This window comes from Sminthopsis crassicaudata, chromosome 2, assembly GCF_048593235.1.
Source record: "Sminthopsis crassicaudata isolate SCR6 chromosome 2, ASM4859323v1, whole genome shotgun sequence".
Classification (NCBI taxonomy): Eukaryota; Metazoa; Chordata; class Mammalia; order Dasyuromorphia; family Dasyuridae; genus Sminthopsis; species Sminthopsis crassicaudata.
In genome coordinates, this window is record NC_133618.1 from 14,378,275 (window position 1) to 14,396,202 (window position 17,928).

Sequence of the window (17,928 nt, forward strand, 5' to 3'; positions counted from 1 at the left end):
CTGCTTTCTTACAACTTTGTTGGAACAACTCTAAACCACTCCCAGTATTTTAGTTATGTACTCCTTGCATAAAATTTATCAATCTAAATAGAGAGATATCATGGCTCAGATGAGAGCACTTGGGGAAGTGAAGGTTAGTGTTAGTCTGGGAAAAGTCTTGGGACAAGGGAGTATGGGTAGTAGGAGGTATGACAATTGCCTTTAAGGATTTCTACCTAGAAGAGGGTATAATTTTATTCTGCTTAGTCCTAGAGGGCAGAAGTAAGAGTGAGGCGTAAAAGAAAGAAAGAGATGAAGATATGCTTTCCACTAGGAAGAAACATCCTAACAATGCAGTCTACTCTATAGGAGAATAAGTCGTCTTGGGAAGTAGAAGGCTCTCTTTGGAGTTCTTTAAGCAAAAATATGGAGAAGGCCTTTTCAAGGATTTTTTTGGGGGTTTCTTGTTCTGGTGTAGGTTGAAATAGATCATTTAGAAGTGAAATGTGGTGAATTAAAATGACAAGATCATAATAAGAACAAGAATAACAATCACAGTAACAATGATGGAAATATAGTAGGGTGATACTATACATCTAGGGAGATAAACACTGGAAGGAGAGTGAAATTCTATAGACCTCAATTTTAGTCTAGATAACCAGAAAGGCAAATTACTAAATCATTTCAACTATTTGGGCAAATAGAGCTTTTGGTACTCCAATATTATGAGTAACATATCTAAATTAGGCATATTAATAATATTTGTAATAAAGTATAATATATGTATTAAATTATAAGGCAAAAACAGGAGTACTCAATACAATTTTCATGTCTAAATTAAAATAATGCTAATGAAATATTACTTTTTACCCAATGATCCTAGCAGCATACACATTATATATGGTAGGGAGAGGGGTCATAAATCCATAGAAACCACACAGTGAGCCACATGGGTTGGAAAATTCATGTTTTAAGAAAACTCACAAATTTGAGCTATAAGCTTGAATATCTTTGCTATCTATAGGGGGAATTTTACATTTCACCTTCTATGTTCTTCACCTGCTGATGGCCTATATGTGGCACCATATGTCACCTGCTAGGTGGTCCTCTTATTTGGAGCCTCTCTGCTACTGTCAAATTGCTGAAACAGCATGAATTTCTTTAAACAATAGGAGCATTAATCCTAGGATCTGCTGATCTTTGCAGGTCCCATAATATGGTTTGGCTTTGAGACAACATGATAATTTCTCTAAAAAAAACAAAAAAACAATTTCTTCAATTATGAAGTATCAAAATTATTCGGTGCTTTTTTCTATAGGTTTTGAGATATGCTGTCCTCTTGAATTACAGAAGAATTAAAAGGAAATACAGCCAAAACACTGACATGACTTAACTATAGTTAGTGTTAGAAGGGAATACAGCTCTTTCCCCTAGCCATTGAATTGCTAGGTAATGCTGCTTTCCATTGCCAAAATTTCCCTCCAATTAGATCAGCTCTCATATCAAATGTGGAACACATATACAATTGGCTATATTTAACTGTACTAAACTTCTGCAAATTTTTCAGCAATTATATTAGGAGGATGAAATAACACAATAGGTATAATATTCATTGCAAAACTCTTTAACTCCATAAGTTTATGTAAGTGTGTTACCAACAAAGTCCAACAGCAAGAGATACAAAGAGAAATGCCATTTAAAATAACTATAGGTAATATAAAATATTTGGGAGTCTATCTGCCCAGACAAAGTCATGAACTATATGAACACAAGTACAAAACACTTTCAACACTAAAAAAGTCAGATCTAATTAACTGGAAAAATATCAAATACTCATGGGTAGGTGGAGCTATTTAATAATAATGACAATCAATTAAATTAAACTGAATGGATCCCCATCAATTGGAGAATGGATGAATAAGTTATGGTATATGAATGTTATGGAATATTATTGTTCTGTAAGAAACGACCAGCAGGATGATTTCAGAGAGGCATGGAGAGACTTACAGGAACTAATGATAAATGAAATGAGAACCAGCAGATCATTGTACACAGCAAAAATAAGACTGTATGATGATCAAATCTGATGGACATGGCTCTTTTCAACAATGAGATGATTCAGGCCAGTTCCAATGGTCTTGTGATGAAGAAAACCATCTGTACCCAGGGACGGGACTATGGGACTCTGTGGATCACATCATAGTATTTTCACTCCTATTATTGTTTGTTTGCATTTTGCTTTCTTTCTCATTTTTTCCTTTCTTGTTCTGATTTTTTGTGTGTGTGTGAATAATGATTATTTTGGAAATATGTGTAGAAGAATTGCACATGGTAAACATATTTTACTTGCTGTCTAGGGGAGGGAGTAAGGGGGATAAAAGGTAGAATTTGGAAAATAAGGTTTTGCAAGAGTGAATGTTTGAAATTATCTATGCTTATGTTTTGAAAACAAAAAGCCTTAACAATTTAAAAAAAACTAATTTTATCTAAGGTACTTCTTTCACCAACTTTTCTCCTTAGATTTTCAAGTTTCTTATGTGGTTCTATTTAAGAAAGTATTATATCTATTGACCTCTCTAAATGAAGCTGAGAAAGCCAAAATAAAGTTTCTGCTATATTAGCAAAAGTTAACTATATAAGCTCATATAAGGTATAATAACTTTTATACTCCTAATAGGTCAGTTCACTATCCGTACAAATTCAAGTCCAAAAAGACAATTAAGAGAAATAATTATTAATAAGTAATATCATGGGGAAAATAAGAGCTCTCTCATTCTTCAAAAATCTTAAACATTTAGTCTCTTGAAGGACATTAATGATAAGGAAGTTGAATTTATTCTCCGATCTTGCTCAGACTCCTCCCAACTTTACAAAGAATTTAATCTAAGGCCTGGAAACCCATTGGTTGGGGACAAAATAGCTAGAGATATCCTAAAGCTATTGGTGTTCTGAAATGGAATTTTGATTAGTTATCCTTTTTACTCAAAGAAGCAAAAGTATTACATGTAAACAATGTAAACAAGACAAAAATGCATTATTTCCTAGTAGCTACTTTACATGTAATTGTGTGACATTTGCAAAGGTTGGAGAGACATAGTTTCAGGGAAATTTAATCTTTAATCATTTTACTATATTAATAATGTAATGACCAGAACATTATTAATAAAAGAATGATCATTGGGCCATCTCAGACCAAAAATCATTATGGTGAGTTTACATATCCTTCCTGAAGAGCAGGTGTTTCAATGAGGGGCTGCAAGTGACATCATGTCACCCTTGGATGGAGAAACTATCTCAGAATTGGCAGGATAATACACCAAACAATGAAGTCCTTTCTTAAACTACACTGCCAAGGCCTCCAATTCTACTGTAAAGAGCACAACTCTGGTGGGCTTTACACATTGTTTGAATACTAAGCATACTTCCCAAATATAATGGAGAACTCATACAAGTCAACGGCTCACAAGTTGGTTGGAAAAAAAAAAAAAAAAAAGTGATACAAGGACACATTTAACATCTTTCTCAAGAATTTTAGAAGTGGGGGCGGAGCCAAGATGGCGGAGAAGATACACACGACTCTGTGAACCTCCTTATTCCCTCACAACCAATTAGATAAATCAGCCTCAGAAATAGCGCTGGACTGATAGATACCACAAGGACTGGAAGCACAACTTACCAGCTGAAGAGAATCTGGAGTTTCAACAGAAAAGGTCAGTTCCCATGGGAGGAAGAAGAGAGGCCAGCATAGACGGCTGGGTGCTAGCACACTGCGCTGATAGCGCTGGGAAGGGCTCTGGGATCAGAGAAGCCACTTAGATAAAGGAATCTGGCACAGGCTGTTAGCTCTTCTCTGCTTATAATACAGCAGTTCAGAAGAGAAATCTAAACCACTTTAAAACTTCAAAGATAGATTAGATCTTCCCGTATCCTGGGGGTGACTCAGCAGATCTCGGCACTGGGGGTGTGGCCCCTAGCTCCCACCTGAGACTAGTTAAAAGATTGAGAAGTGGGCAGATATGGCCCAAGGCAACACACACTGCCTGGCTCAGTTGAAGGCTGTGGAATTCAGCTCCAGAAGTCCCAGAGAAGTAGAACCTTTGAACTAGGGACCGCGGTTTCTGGCAGACATTTCCAGTTTGAGCACAGGGGCTGTTCACGTCACTGCTGCTGACATACACGCCCCACCAGGACACATAGGCTGGGCTTTGTGTCGCCTTTACTGTTCAGTCTCAAACCTCAGGGAAGCCACTAGAACACAGTGCCCACAAAGCACAGCAGTGCTAGTCACCTCTGAGGCACTTCCAGGGAGGGGGTGGGGAACTCTCTCCCAGAGCTCTCTCTTAGCTCAGGCACAGAAGCCTCTGCATCCATCTGGTCTGGGAGGAAGCGGGTAAAGAAATAAATAAATAATCTCCTACCCCAGGGACAGACCCCAAAAGATTTTTTAAGTATGAGTAAGAAGCCAAAAATGACCATTGACTCATTCTACACAGAGAAAGAGCAGGTATCCAACCCCAAAGAAGTTAAAAGCAGATAACAACCTAAATGGGAATGATTCCTGCCCCCCATCACATAACTCTCTCCATGAAGAGACTATTAAAAAGTTAAGAGAGCTTGAAAAAAATTGGGGAAAGGAAAGGGAAGCTATGATAGAGAATAACAACGTCCTGAAATTGGAGTTGGAAAAAATAAAGAATTCACAGGAGATGCAGGGAAACAAAATTTGTGAATTAGAAAAGGTTAAAAAATCACAGGAAAGTAGGATTTTTGAATTGGAAAAGATAAAAAAGTATCAAGAAAATAGAATTTCTGAATTGGAAAAAGAAAATAATTCTCAAAAAAAATTAGGGAAATGGAAAAAAAATTCAATAGAGCAAAATAATTCATTTAAAAATGAAATTGGGCATTTACAAAAAGAACTAAAAACTGTGAAAGAAGAAAATAACTCCTTAAAAGTCAGGATGGAACAAATAGAAATGAATGATTCACAGAGAATCCAAGAATCAGTCAAACAAAACAAAACAAAAAAAAAAATGAGAAGCTGGAGAATAACGTCAAATACTTGCTGGGAAAATCTATAGACCTGGAAAATAGATCTAGGAGAGATAATTTGCAGATCATTGGACTTCCCGAAAACTATGACCAAAAAAAGAGCCTAGATTCTATTTTACAAGAAATTATCAAAGAGAACTGTCCAGAGATAATAGAAACAGAAGGGAAAGTAGATGTGGAAAGAATTCATCGAACTCCTTCTGAAATAGACCCTAAAAAAAGAACACCACGGAATATTGTGGCTAAGCTGCAGAATTACCACACAAAGGAGAAAATCTTGCAAGCAGCTAGAAAAAAACAATTTAAATACCAAGGTGCCACAATAAGGGTCACTCAAGATCTGGCTGCCTCAACATTAAAAGATAGAAGGGCCTGGAACCTGATATTCCGTAAGGCAAAAGATCAAGGACTGCAACCAAGAATGAACTACCCAGCTAAGTTTAGCATAGTTTTCCATGGAAGAAGATGGTCATTCCATGAAATAGAGGAATTCTATATGTTTCTAAGAAAAAAAAAACAGACTTAAACTTGATTTGATCTACATCCACAAGACTGAAGAGAAACAGAAAAAGGTACACAGAACCCTTGAGAACTGTAACTCTGTTGTGGGTATATAAAAAGTACTCATGGATAATTTGATTTTACTGATATAAAAGAAAAAAAGGCGGGTGTAGTAAAGGGAAGGAGGTCGTTTCAGAAAAAGGGGAAGGAATGGTAAAAAGAGGGAAATTACATCCCAGGAAGAGGCATAGAAAATACACCATATCTGAGGGAATTTAGTGAGGGGGAAAATCATTGTGTGAATCTTACTCTCATCAGAAGAGGCTCAAAGAGTAAATAATTGACATATTTGTTTTTCAGAGAATTTTCTCTCACCTCATTAAAAGGGGGGAGAGGAAAAGGGAAAAGGAAAAGGAGAATAAGTGAAGGGACTTGGAGGGAGGGGGAGGGATACTAAAAAAAGGGAGGGCTGCCCGTCACAAGTGGGGTCTATAAATTAAATATCAGGGAAGGGGATCAGGGGGGTCAAGGGAAAAAGCATAATCTAGGAATAATACGATGGCAGGAAATACAGAATTAGTAATTTTAACTGTAAATGTGAATGGGATGAACGCTCCCATCAAATGGAGACGGATAGCAGATTGGATCAACAATCAGAACCCTACAATAGGTTGTCTTCAGGAAACACACTTAAAGCAGGGAGATACATACAGAGTAAAGGTAAAAGGTTGGAACAGAATCTATTATGCTTCAGGTAAAGCCAAAAAAGCAGGGGTAGCTATCCTTATCTCAGATCAAGCAAAAGCAGAAGTTGATCTAGTTAAAAAAAGATAAGGAAGGAAACTATATCCTGCTGAAAGGTAGCATAAATAATGAAGCCATATCAATACTAAACATATATCCACTATATCCACTCATATGAAAGAGTGTTCCAAATCACTACTCATCAGAGAAATGCAAATTAAGACCACTCTGAGATACCACTACACACCTGTCAGATTGGCTAAGATGTTGGAGGGGATGTGGGAAAACTGGGACACTGATACATTGTTGGTGGAGTTGTGAAAGAATCCAGCCATTCTGGAGAGCAATTTGGAACTATGCCCAAAAAGTTATCAAACTGTGCATACCCTTTGACCCAGCAGTACTGCTACTGGGCTTATATCCCAAAGAAATACTAAAGAGCGGAAAGAGACCTGTATGTGCCAAAATGTTTGTGGCAGCTCTTTTTGTTGTAGCTAAAAACTGGAAGATGAATGGATGTCCATCAGTTGGAGAATGGTTGGGTAAATTGTGGTATATGAAGCTTATGGAATATTATTGCTCTGTAAGAAATGACCAGAAGGAGGAATACAGAGAGGCTTGGAGAGACTTACATCAACTGATGCTGAGTGAAATGAGCAGAACCAGAAGATCACTATACACTTCAACAACAATACTGTATGAGGATGTATTCTGATGGAAGTGGAAATCTTCAACATAAAGAAGAGCCAACTCACTTCCAGTTGATCAATGATGGACAGAAACAACTACACCCAGAGAAGGAACACTGGGAAGTGAAAGTAAATTGTTAGCACTAATGTCTGTCTGCCCAAGTTACATGTACCTTCGGAATCTAATGCTTATTGTGCAACAAGAAAATGGTATTTACACACATGTATTGTATCTAAGTTATATTGTAACACATGTAAAATGTATGGGATTGCCTGTCATTGGGGGGAGGGAGTAGAGGGAGGAGGGATAATTTGGAAAAATGAATACAAGGGATAATATTATAAAAATATATATAATAAAAATAAAAAATAATAAAAAAAAACAGAATTTTAGAAGTGACTGTATGACATAGGAGACACTGGCATAGGACCAGTGAGCATGATGGGTCTTAAAATAAAAGAAAACACTATTGGTTTGTTGGTTGGTTGTTGCTCTTTATACTTGAAGAGGAAAAACATGACATCACATCAGTTTTATATATATACATATATATAATATATATTATTGAGTTATATATATTTTATTTATTGAGTTTATTATATGTATATATTATTTATTGAGTTATAGATAGATAGATAGATAGATATATTTTATTGAGAACTCACATGGAGAATGTGCTGTGCATTTTGAGCAGAGCAGAATTGAATTAATCCAAAAGAAGCATAAGATGTGTAATAATAGAGTAGCCATCCTAAATGTTCATAGGGACTACTTATGATATTGGACAGAGCAAATACATGATAACTGGCCTGTAATGTAGTGATATCATTTTGGTGCTCTGAATACAAAGGAAAGCAACCAATCAACTAATAGCACCTTATTTGATGGGGACATATCATACTACTTGGTCCTGTGGCAGTGTCTCCAATGTCATACAATCAATTCTAAAATTCTTATCATATATCTTGAGAGTGTCCTTATATCACTTTTTTTCTGATCAATTTTATATGTTTTCCCTATGAATTCCCCATAATTTTTTGGAAAGTATACATTTAGCATTCAGACAATGGGGTCATCCCACCAAAGTTGTGTTTTCTGCAGTAGAGTTGGAGTACTTGGAAGTTTAATTCAAGAAAGGAACTTAATATCTGCTACATTATCTTGCCAAGTCTGAGATAGTTTCTCCATCCAAAGGTTACATGATATCACACAAAGTCTCTCACTGAAACATCTGCTCTTCAGAAAGAATATGTAAACTCTGAAACCATCACCAAAATGATTTTTTGGTGTAAGACATTGTCAAATGATCATACTTTTATTAATAATATTCTGGCCATTATATTACTAATATGACAACATGATTAAATTACCCAGGAACTGTCTCTCAAACCTTTGCTAATGTCACACAATTACATGCAAAGTAGCTCCTGGGAAATAATTCATTTTTGTCATATTTATACTCATATAGTACTTTTGCCTCTGTGATTATATCTTCCCCCTACATCCTCTTAAAACTTCCTGCACTATTTCTCAAGCTATTTATATTTTTCTCACAGATATATTTTCTTATTGATTCTTTTGATAAGTAAGATATCTACTCAAAGAAATAAAGTCTGCAAGCTCCAAGAGTAGCATCAACAGCAAACTAGAGAGACCATTCAAATCCTTGAATATACAAATGCATAATGAAGGAGAAATGGTTTATCAATGTGTAAAATATAATCAAATATCCTAAAGTATAATCAAAAAGGGGCAAACAAAAGTATTGAGAATATAAGCTGTAGAAAGATAATTTTAGATGATATCAAAACAGATAAACAAAATCAAACAATTGTAGTTGTCAAATCAATGAATCATGATTCCTTGGGAGTAGTGCCTACTGCTCACCAAATAAAGTCTTCATGGCAATGTTGTGGATGTAATTATTGTGCAGGTAAAGGCTAAACTGGATGGATTAGGAAGTTCTATTCAACACTGAAATCCTTCCTCTGTGATTCAATGACACTGCATTTAATGGTCCTTTTATCTCTAGCTTTTTGTAATTGCATCCATAGGATAACATTAAGGGGAGAATGTCAGGGATGAAGGAAGTATTTCCTGATCTTTCTAGTCAATGATCTCTTTACATTCAATTTCCTATATCAGTAGGAGAACATGCTGAACCTTTCCTTCCCTACTGAAGATTATAAAACCTTTAAAGGCAAATACTCCATTTACATGGCATGAATAGTGTTTATTTCCCATTGTAGATATTGAATAAATCCTTATTGGTTTAGAGTAGATTAGATTTGGTCCCAGAGAAGAAGCTGAGGTTAGATAATATTTTCTTCTTTTGGCTTCTAGAGGATCAAGCAGTCTTTTGATGGAATTATGAGTTTATCCATTATAAAATGTACAAATAATCATATCTGCTGTAGAAATAGATACTACACTTTACCAAATTTTCATCTTGCACAGAGGAAATATATAAGTTGGTAAAATGATTTTACTTTAGAAATATCTACTATATTTTATTCTATTTGTATCTGAGTGTCTAATAAATAGAGTAATTGCTATGTAGTAGATAAGAAACTGTTCATGAATTCAGGAAGGATTGCTGCTGACATGTTGATTTGGTGATCCTGGGAAAAACTCTTTCATTACTTTGGAAAATTCTCTTAGTCTCTGGCTTTCTACAGCTGTGGGACTTTTTTTTCCCCCCTTTTCTTTTCTACCATATGTTATCTGGATATCAGTGAAATCTCAGGCCCACTATCTATCTATGTAAATACACATAGACTTTATAAGAACTTTATATTTGTTTTTATTTTTATTTAAAAAAAAAATTTAATGTCCATTCCTTTGAGAAAAGTAAAACAGTGTTATATGATCTGGTAAAAATGTATCTTGAAAAATGTAGGCAGAAATTGCAATGCATGAGAAAGCTATATATCCTACATTTATACGTGCTTCTCCCTTCCACATTTTAGAAAGAATCCTACAATATGTAATAAATATTATGCTACCTCTAATTACATCATTAAGCTGAACGACAATCACATTTTCTTTTCATTTTGAGTCTTTTGGTATATTTAACATGGTGATTAATGTAATTAATTTTTTACAGGAAATAAATTAGGACTCTGAGTGTAGCTCAACTTCAATTTCTTTGTATGGTAAAATTAACTAAGTATTTAAGCTCGACAGTTTCTAGAGACTTTAACTCAAAAAAAAAAGTGACATGAAACTGTCACACTCAGCCATTCCAATATTATGTCATAGATTATTTGCCATCCTTTCTCCTTCAGTTTGGAAGTTACTTTATGGGGAAAAGGGGGAGGGAAAGAAAGGAAGGAAGAAAGAAAGAAAGAAGGAAAGGAAAAGAAAGAAAAGAAAAAATATGGAGCTAAGGAAGTATGACATATAAATTCATTATATAAAATTGATGTAGACTATCCCTAATATTACCTTTCTATGTTGTAGAGATCAGATTCTGATCTGATCAGATTACTATGACACAAAGGCAAATCTGTCCTGCCATAATAAAGAATCTCTCCCACACTAGATACAGAATTCTCTTCCCCCCCGCCCCCCGCCCCTGAGGATGAGGTTAAGTGACTTGCCCAGGGTCACACAGTTAGGAAGTGCTAAGTGTTTGAGACCAGATTTGAACTTGGGTCCTCCTGAATTCAAGGCTGGTGCTCTATCCACTATGCCACCTAGCTACCCCAATACAGAATTCTCTATCTACTCACCTTAGTATTCATATTTTCAACCATTTTCTCTTTAATGAACAAAACTATTCTAAGGCATGGCAATTATGGACCTAATCCAGGATACCAAAAACTATAGGGTACTACATAGAATAGGTGAAAGAGCAGTGATTCTGGAGTCAGAGCACCCATATTCAAATCATGCCCCTTATATCATGTGATACCTATTTGTTTTATTAAAAATTATTAACCTTTCCAGGCTTCATTTTTCTCCTCAATAAAATGAGGGAGTTGTATTAAAAGACATCTGAAGACTAATTTAGTCTTTGATATATAATGCGATGATTCACAAAATCCTTTCTCTTTCTCCATATCTGTGCCTCTGTCTCATCTTTCTTTTTCTATCTCGTCCCTGACTTTATCTCTTTGTCTGTTTCTCTTTGCCTCTCTCTCTCTCTCTCTCTCTCTCTCTCTCTCTCTCTCTCTCTCTCTCTCTCTCTCTCTCTCTCTCTCTGTTTCATCTCATCTCTGACTCTCTTAGATCTTCATTCTCTCTATATTATGCTAAATAATAATCTGCTTCCTAAAAATAGATTTAATATCTCTACCTTCTAAAAACAAAAGGACCATCCCACCCCACCGCTACCACTACTAAAAACAACACACACACACACACACACACACACACACACACACACACACACACACACAAAATCATTGCATCCAAAATCTTAACCAATTCTTGTAATAACTTCTTTTCCACCTACCGCAAGGCACTAGATGGATCCAAGAACTCTATCAGGAGAAGAAAAATGACTGGGTTTAGAACCTGTGATCCCCATTGCATGCAAAAGCAATGCCAATAGTCTTATAACTCAAATGAAATACCAAAATAGATAATTGAATGTCTATCATTTTGAAAACATCAGAGAAAATCAAGAGAGAAAGAAAGAGGAAGAAATACAGAGGGGGAGGGAGAGGGAGACTTGTGATGTGTAAGTAAAGGTTTGGAATCAGATAGTCTTGTATTCAAAGCCTTGACATACGATGGTTATATTGTTCTGGGCAACTCAATAACTTTATAATTCCCAGGAAAAATATACACAGAGATTCTAAATTATAGGGTTCAAGTGATGATTTTCTTTAATAGTTAGAACTTTTTAAAGAGGACTTTCCTACACATAAAAGTACTGGTTAATGTTTAACCATCAGATCTCCAAAAAAGGAGGAAATGCTTTCAAAATCAATCAGGATAATTAGCATTTTATTTATCACTTTCTTAAATCTATACAATCAACAAATCAAAAGATTCAAGTCTTATTTGTAAGATTTCTTTAAATTCAAGGTGTTAATACTCATATTGGCAATTTAATTATTAATTGTTATGAACTTTTTCAAGCTAGCTCCTATACACACCTGACCAGCACCATAAAAGATGTCCATCTATAGTGGTACTATGCCTGTAGTGCCATTCAAAGTACTACTAGATGAAATAAATCTATGCAGGACTCTGATCAGAACATGAACAATTATAAGTCAGCAAGTACAAGTCAGAAAAGCTAAAATTTGAAATAATATTGTTTTTAGACATGTTAAGTCCAGACTTGGAGTTCCTTCAAATAAAGAAGCATAAATAACATATGATAATACCACTGCCTCCCATCACCACCACCATCATTATCATATCTCATCATTGTCAACCAATGTCTTTAGTCATCAATGCCTACTACATGTTCACAGATATCTTATAGAGATTTCTCCTGTGCTTTCTCCTTTTTTTTTCCTTTTATACTATTTAATTTGGTGATCTCATCAGCTCTCAGGGATTCAATTATTATCTCTATCCTGAAGATTTTCAATTCAACTTATCCAACCCTAATATCTCTGATGACTTTCACTCTTGCATTTCTAACTACCTATTAGATTTCTCAAACTGGAGGCCCCATTGACTTTTGAAATTTAGCATATCCCTAAAATGAAATCATTATACTTCCCCCTAAACCTTCCTTCTTCCAAATCTTGCCATTATTTCCAAGGTCACCACTATCTTCCCAGTCTCTAATCTCACAACCTAGTTATAATTCTAGACTCCTAACTTTTGTCTCATTTTCTATATCCAATATGTTGCTAAGATCTATTGATTCTTCCTTTGAACTTTCTCCCTTCTTTATATTTGTCCACTTCTTTCCTCTAATGTTTCCATTGCCCTGTGTAAGCCCTGAATTCTTCATTTCTGAACTATTGCAATACTGCTTAGCACAGTACCTAGCACATAGTATGTGCTTAATAAAAGCTTAATGATAGGGTCTGCTGACTGCCATGAATTTCTACACACTCCAGTCTATCCTCTATTCAATTATCAAAGGGATTTTTAAAATGGTAGTTTAATTATATTACTCAATAAATTCTAGTGACTTTCTATCACTTCTCGGATCAAATAAAAAAATCTTCTCATATTAAAAATCCTTGTATGACCTTATCTCTGTGTCCTCATGTTTTCAGTCTTCTTATATCTTATATTCCTCCCATGTAATGTGCTGTTGTCTCCAGAAGCTGCCGATGATCGCTCTCTGGGAGGAGATCTGCTGTGTCAACTCAAATCTCATTAGCACTTAGTAAGAACCTAACACTCCCATCCCCTATGTATTAGTTGATCCAATACTACTGGTCTCTTTGATGTTTCTCAAATAAAACAATTGACATTTTTATTGGTTATCTTCCATGCTATCTCTTCATTTCTAATCCTGACTTTTCTGGAATTCTTCAAGGAAATTTTTAGAAAATCCTTCCATTATTATTATTTTTTTAAATTCTAATGCTTTTCCCCTGTATTCTTCATATAGCTTGTTTTTACATAGCTGTGTACATGTTATCTTTACCCTTAGATTATGGCCTGCATTTTCTTTTGTCTTTCTTTGTATTCTCAGTGTGTAGAAGATTGCCTGGCACACAGTAGGTTCAATAAATATTTTTTGCCTTACTATAAAAAATATGTCATTTTTCAGTAGGCTCAAAGGCCTATGATCTTATGTTCCCATGACATGGAGATATAATGGCATGCACGAGTGAAGGAAATATACACAATAATGAAATCTTGGAACTTTTTAAGCCTCTATAGAATTATGTAATGTAAGAATTGGAAAGGGCCTACTGACTGTCCATAGCAGTCCAACTCAGTGCAGAAACCAGTCTTCAATAACATCCCTGAAAACCATCTTTCAGCTTTAGAGACATATAAGAAGGAGAAACCTATTAACCTCTGAGGCCTTAAGTAGAGCATATACTAACTAAAAGTGGCTTTTCATTTTTTAAAGAAATAGAGGTTTCTTTTTTTCTTTTAATAATAGCTTCATGAAAGCTCTTATCTCTTAGACAAACCCATAAACCCAGGTTCAGGGATTGAATTCAGTATTATCATTATATCTACTGTGGCATGGAGATATTGGAAGCCTTAAATATTGCAAATGTGCACCATTAAAATTTCAACCAGGGAATTAAATAATTGACTACTTACTTCATCTACTAAATATCAAGGTAACACAATGGTAAAAGGAAGGTGCCTTATTAAAACAGGCACTGAAATTCTTTTAAAACTGAAAATTACACTTGGATTAGAATTGTAAATATTAAACTAGTTGTGAGAGATTTGCATTCTAAATGATGGAGATGTAAATTATCCTTAGGTGTGAAGCCCTCCACTGTCAAATGCATCTGTGTGGAAGTTGTGCTACAAAAATCTTCAGGGTATTATGGGTAGAATTACTCTTACTAATTATATATTTTCTATAGAAGTAATAATTGCAATTGGAGGATTTTTTCTACCTCCTAACTGCATTTCTCTCTAAGTTCCCTGAAGCTTTTCTTATTTCATGTTTAGCACCACAAATACACTTTAATTTTTAATACAGCAATTAGATCCTGATTTTCAGATAGCATATCTTATCCTGGCAAGAGTATTAAATGAAAAATAATAATAAAAAGGATATGGCTAGAAATTAAAGGTGTTTTCCATGGGTCAATGGATAATTGCATCTAAGTCATAATTTTATTAAAAAAAGTCTTCCCTTATCATGAATAATACACAAATCCCATAAACTTATTAAAATTAAATTAGTAATGTCAGTGACATTAAATGGTTCCAAACTGAAGGCATCCTTCACAGCGCCAAGCAGAAAAATCCAATTACCATAAAATTGTGTTCCCTGATTCCTGAGTTGTTGACAAGTGAGGAAGACAGTGTGGTACTGTAGAACTCATAGAATTTTAAGTAAAAATCCTTGTTTTGTCTGTTGGCTCTGCAATTTATTTGCTGTTGAAATTAGGAAAAGTTCTTTTATATTTTGGATCATAAATTGGCTCATTTGTACAATAGGTGTGGTAGTGTTATTTATAATGTGGGAAGGGGTCATATATTCATTGGGTTAGAACTGAAAGAAACCTCAGAGGACAGTTAGTGGAATCCTTTAATTTGAGAGAACAAGAAACTAAGACTGAGAGAAGCTATATAAGTAGTCACAGAAGGGGGAGACAACCTTACCTTTTTATGCCCTTAATTTAAAAAAAAAAGGAAAAAAAAATTATGTTAAATATAAAGCTCAAAACAGATGTAATCCGCTTTTACACATGTTGGTTCAAACAAATGCATCTAGGGAGATATCTCTTCCATGAATATTTCCCTGATGTGACCAGCTGAAAATACCTCATTCATTTTTCATAAACCTTACTCATCCAATACTAAACCCTCAAGTCATTCTTCATTTCAGTGCTTCCAGGAGCTGGTGATACAAAACCAAAGTTAAAACAAACAAACAAACAAACAAAAAAACCAACCTGCCATTCCAAAAATGATACTGAACTAAGGCCACCAAACATATACCTGAAACATTGCACTGGAGATTAAGCATTCTCCAGAAATGTCATTAAGAAACTTATCTATCCATAACCACAGAGATATTTAGCTAGCCTTTCTTTTTTAAAAGCATTTCATTTTCAAAACATAGGCATGGATAATTTTTCAACATTGCAAACCCTCATTGAAATGGGGGCCTGGAAGGACCTCAGGAGAGATGACATTCTGGACCATATAAGCAAGGAGTTAACTAACAGTCAGCAGCAAAAGACTGAATGACAGGACTGAATGAGTGTAGTGGAGCCTTAGGTATTTTTTTTTCCTTCTTTTTAGTTAATTAAAGCTTTTTTATTTTCAAAACATAAGCATAGATAATTTTCAACATTCACTCTTGCAAAATCTTGTGTTCCAATTTTCCTCCCTCCTTCTCCCCACATGCTCTTCTAGATGGCAAGTAATCCAATATAGGTTAAGCATATGCAACTCTTCTATACATATTTCCACAATTATCACGCTGCACAAGAAAAATCAGCTCAAAAAGGAAAAATTAGGAAGAAACAAAATGCAAGCAAACAACAACAAAAAGAGTGAAAATACTATGTTGTCATCCACATTCAGTCCTCACAGTGATCTTTCTTGTGATAAAGATAGGAATAAGACATGGGGATAAGAGCATAGTGTTAGCTTATTGCCCTGACTTTGGTTCTGCTTAAATTGACTAAATAACCTCATGGTTTTGAGTAACTAAAGAACCACTAGCCTTGTCTGGTTTTGTGGTTACAAATGTAATCACTGTCACACACAAAGAGTCTACCCTAGTTTTAGGTTTGGGGATTTGTGCCTGTGTGTGTGAGAGGGGTGGATGTAGGTGTGTAAATATCTACTTCAATAAGTTTACCTTGTATATGGATCAGTCTATAGACATATGGTAGCACAATAGATAGAGCCCTTGATTTGGAACCAGAAAGAACTGAGTTCCGGTTTTGTCAATTGGGACAAATTATGATACTTATCTGTCTGTTTCCTCAAGTATAAAATGAGGATAATAATAGCACATATCTCCTGAAGTTTTGAAGATCAAATTAGAGGATATTTATGGAGCATTTTTCAAATCTTTAAGTTTTATATAAATTTTAGTGATTATTATTATTTTGATTTATCTATTTATAGGTACATCTTTACCCAGGTAAACAACTCTATATGTGCATATGCATATATATATATATATATAGACATAAATACATACATATATATAGACATATGTATACATACACATCTATATATTTATACACAAGTATGCAAAAATATATATAAAGTTAATTGTAAACACATTTAAATAACACTTGAAAAATATCTTGCATATTTTAAAGCTTTTTCTCTTCTTCTTGCTCCTCCTACTACACCTTCTTCTTCTTCATTTGTGCAGCTCACATTTAACTTTCCTCAATATTTAAAAAAAAAAAGTTTATATTTATATGTTCTGTCTTATTCTTTGTAAGCCAATTGATGGTAGATGTAATATTTGTTTGTTTTTCCATATTTTCCTTCACGTTGCTTCATACAAGATGTTAGACGTAATATTTGTTTTTTTTTTTCCATCTTTTCCTTCACATTGCTTCATACAAGATGGACCCATAACACATCTGACCAATACAAAATGTAATTTACTAAAGGAGATTAGCCCCTCCTCTTAAATTGAAAGTCTGACTAATGAGATTTTCTCAGGATCAGGAAACCAGGGATAATAAGAGGTAAGGTGCTCCTCTTCATGCCTCTAAAAGTTGGTGACTTCATTAATTTAATGTAGCTGAAAGTGCCATTAAAAAGAGCATTGGATTGATTTGAATTGCTATAAATGTGGGCATCTCTACTGTTCCATTGGCCAATAGCTCTTAGCAGAGAGAAAAGGTGGAGTATTTTGTACCTAGATAACAACTGAACCTTTTCTGCCCTAAGGCAGTAGGAAAGACTGATGGGGAACTAAAGTTCTGAGACAGTAGCCCTAGTTCTGCCATCAATTGTAAGATTGGGAGAGCAAAGTATTTCTTCTTCCAGTGCCTTCATTTGCTCAAACACAAAAATTAGAGAATTCAGAGGGATAATATCTTGGTTGTCACACGTTTCTTTATCTATCTTTATCCTATTGATGAAAATTAGATAAGGAGTATCTAAATGAAATTAGGGTTTAATTGAGGTCTAGTTGCAGGTTCAGGGTACAGGGAGTCAAATACAGCTCCCCTGTAACCCCTTTGGATTCGGTGCAAGGATACAACGTTAAATGAGGTCTAGTAGCCACGCAAGAGTCCTCTGTAAAGCAATTTACAGACCTGAGTGCCTAGATTGATAAAAGAGTTTTATTGTGGTGTTTGGAAGTAATGTTAAAAGGTAGAAAGATACCAGGGCCAGTGCTGGCACTGGTGT

At 34.9% G+C, this 17,928-nt stretch overlaps 1 long non-coding RNA gene across 1 annotated transcript in view; it reads right to left on the minus strand.

Annotated features, from left to right (window-relative positions):
- Positions 1-933: 933 nt before the first annotated feature.
- LOC141553107 (uncharacterized) overlaps positions 934-17,928 on the minus strand; it is a 70,999-nt gene continuing 54,004 nt past the window's right edge. The window contains exon 7 of the long non-coding RNA XR_012485284.1: positions 934-1,228. This is a non-coding gene — a long non-coding RNA (uncharacterized LOC141553107). The remainder of the gene's footprint in view (positions 1,229-17,928) is intronic.